Source organism: Mus musculus, chromosome 18, assembly GCF_000001635.26.
Source record: "Mus musculus strain C57BL/6J chromosome 18, GRCm38.p6 C57BL/6J".
Taxonomy (NCBI): domain Eukaryota; kingdom Metazoa; phylum Chordata; class Mammalia; order Rodentia; family Muridae; genus Mus; species Mus musculus.
The window spans coordinates 76476203-76478990 of NC_000084.6; the positions used below are offsets into that span (position 1 = coordinate 76476203).

Sequence of the window (2788 nt, forward strand, 5' to 3'; positions counted from 1 at the left end):
AGCTGGAGTGATCTCAAGATTTTGGATCTGACCCTTCAACTTTCTTAATCGACAACAAAAGCACCAAGACCAAGGACAAAGGTTGCATGTGGCCCTTCTCCCAGAGGTTTCCTTCACAGAGGGCTTTTTTTTTTTTTTTTTTTTTTTCGAGACAGGGTTTCTCTGTATAGCCCTGGCTGTCCTGGAACTCACTTTGTAGACCAGGCTGGCCTTGAACTCAGAAATCCGCCTGCCTCTGCCTCCCGAGTGCTGGGATTAAAGGCATGTGCCACAACCGCCCAGCTTATAGAGGGCTTTTTACCTGCCTTCCAGGACTGGTCTTTGTTGGTGTGTGATCTTGGTATGGCCTTTTAGTCAAGCACCAGTGAGGTCAGGTCAAGCAGCTGTCCCAGTTAACAATAACTCATAAATCTAAACACCAGTGCGTCAACGCCAAGGTTCAAGTGCCCGTCACTCACATGCCAGGCAAGAGTGTGAGGGTAGAGCATCGATGCCACCTACAGGGATGCCACCAGGGACCCGCCCTCCCAGCTCTGAGGCTTCAGGAAGGGAGACTTGAGTCTCCATGGAAACCATCTCATTTCCTTGGCTACTGGGTTCCAACTGTGAGGGCTGGGGCTGAGGAACCAATCCTTCGACATTTCCTCAGTCTGGGCAATGAGGTCCTGGCCCTGCTCCAATTTGGGTAATTACATTTTTCCCTATGCAGATTGCTTCCCAGCATTTGCATAGGTAGATCTGAGGAACAGAGTAGAGACTAGGCTCCCACCAAACTTGCTTTTCCTCCCTTCTTGGATCCAAGCAGCCGACCTGGTTTCCAACTGCAGCACCCATAGTGATACTCATCCCGTTAGTCTGTCCATGGGGGGAGGTCTCATCCACCTAAGAACCAGCTAGGACACCCACCCCATCCCCTTGTCCATGCAGGGAGGTTCCATCTGTTTGAGGATGTTTGGTCAGGGCTGAGATGGCGCAGAGAACAGAGCAGAGGGAACAGTAGGGAGGCGGGATTGCAGCCCTGCTTCAAGTGCACCTGGGTAGCCACTTCCGGTTGCACAGCCTGTTTGCATGCCTCTAAATGTGGGCTTGGCTCAGACCACAGTTTTCTGTATATTTTCTAAAAAAACATTTTCAAATTGTTACAATAATTGCTTTTTTTTTACATTAAGAAAGCCAATAGTGTACATACACACACACACACACACACACACACACACACACACACACACACACGAAGTAGGTTTTGTGTTGGCCAACTATTCCTGATCATTCTCTGAAGTGTAGTTGATGTACCCAGTGATAATCCATTGGAGAAAACTGATTTTTTTTTCTTTGCCAGCAGGTATCAGTTGCAGATAGCTTCTTGGTGCTGGAACCCCACCCTGGCTTAAACCATTTTTGAGAGGGAGGTAAGGGATGGAGGGAGAAATGGAGAGAATGGGAAAGGAGAGGGAGAGAGAGAGAGAGAGAGAGAGAGAGAGAGAGAGAGAGAGAGAGAGAGAGAGAGAGAGAACTCGAGGTAGGTAGGTGGTAGATCTAAGAGTTACAGAACAGTGAAAACAGAAGTAGATGGAAACATGAGAAGCTAGAGCAGCCATGGAAACCATGCCCTGGATCAAGTAACAATCTCTCTTCTTTACCTTCCTCTGTGAAGTGGATGTATGGTGTGTGTGCCTTGAAAGGTTGCTGTGAGCATAAAGTTAATTCCCACATCCCAAGCACTTAACAACAGTGACAGCAGCCAGTGCCAGTCAGCCTTGTACTCTAACTGATTATCATCTAACATGTAAGCCTCATGACACTTCTAAAACTTAGGTGTGGTTGCTGTTTTCAGGGACAGAGACATTAAGTCACTTTCCGGTAATCACGAAGCCAACAGGGCAGCGTGGTACAACCAGCTCAGGCTCTTGATTACAATGCTGGCCTGTGTGGACCTGTCCTGTAGTGGTTAGTCAGCATCCCCTTCCCCTTCCCCTTCCCCTTCCCCTTCCCCTTCCCCTTCTTCTTCTTCTTCTTCTTCTTCTTCTTCTTCTTCTTCTTCTTCTTCTTCTTCTTCTTCTTCTTCTTCTTCTTCTTCTTCTTCTTCTTCTTCTTCGTTTTCTTCTTCTTCTCTCCTTCTTCTCCTCCATCTCTTCCTCCTCCTTTATCTTCTTCTTCAAAGTATAAATAAAAAAAAACCAAAATGTGTATGTACGTTATTACCATAAAAGATACTGTCTCAAGACATCTTTGCCTGGAAGTCACGTCTGTCTTTCTCACCCTTTGCCTATCTTGAGAAACTGAAGATCACAGAGTATCTTTTTGTCTGTTTGTTTAGACTTAGAGGTAAGCTCTCCTCACACTAGAGCCCAGTCTGGCCTGGGACATTCCGTGCATCTGGGATGGCCGTGAACACTCGACAGTCCTCAGCTTTCAGCTCTCCGAGTGCTGGGAGCACAGGTATGAGCCATCATGCCCAGTCATGTGATGTCTTAGTGGACGATTTTCCAGTGGTTGCCACTTAAACATGGCTGTCCTTGAGGATGGCCTTGTGACCCCTTCATCTGAGATTCCCTGCAGACAGGTGGAGGTTGGCACTTGGCACAGTGAATGTTTTCCGTGGAAAGAAAGGGATTTCATCGTTTAGTGAGTGACTGGTTAGCTTTAGGTCCAGATGAGTCAGCTTTGGGAATGGATGATGTAGACCCTTAAGGATCAGGGAGGTGCTTAGTCCAGATGTGAGTAAGGTGAGACAGGTGGTCAAGGCCACATCTGCATCAGGGAGCTCTCCCTGAAGTGGGTGACAGAT

At 47.5% G+C, this 2788-nt stretch overlaps 1 long non-coding RNA gene across 1 annotated transcript; it reads left to right on the forward strand.

The window, feature by feature from the left end:
* The first annotated feature begins 624 nt into the window (after window positions 1-624).
* Gm41779 lies at window positions 625-2429 on the forward strand. The gene is made up of 3 exons (XR_877567.2): window positions 625-685; window positions 1343-1409; window positions 2318-2429. It is a non-coding gene; the product is annotated as a predicted gene, 41779 (long non-coding RNA).
* Window positions 2430-2788: the final 359 nt, after the last annotated feature.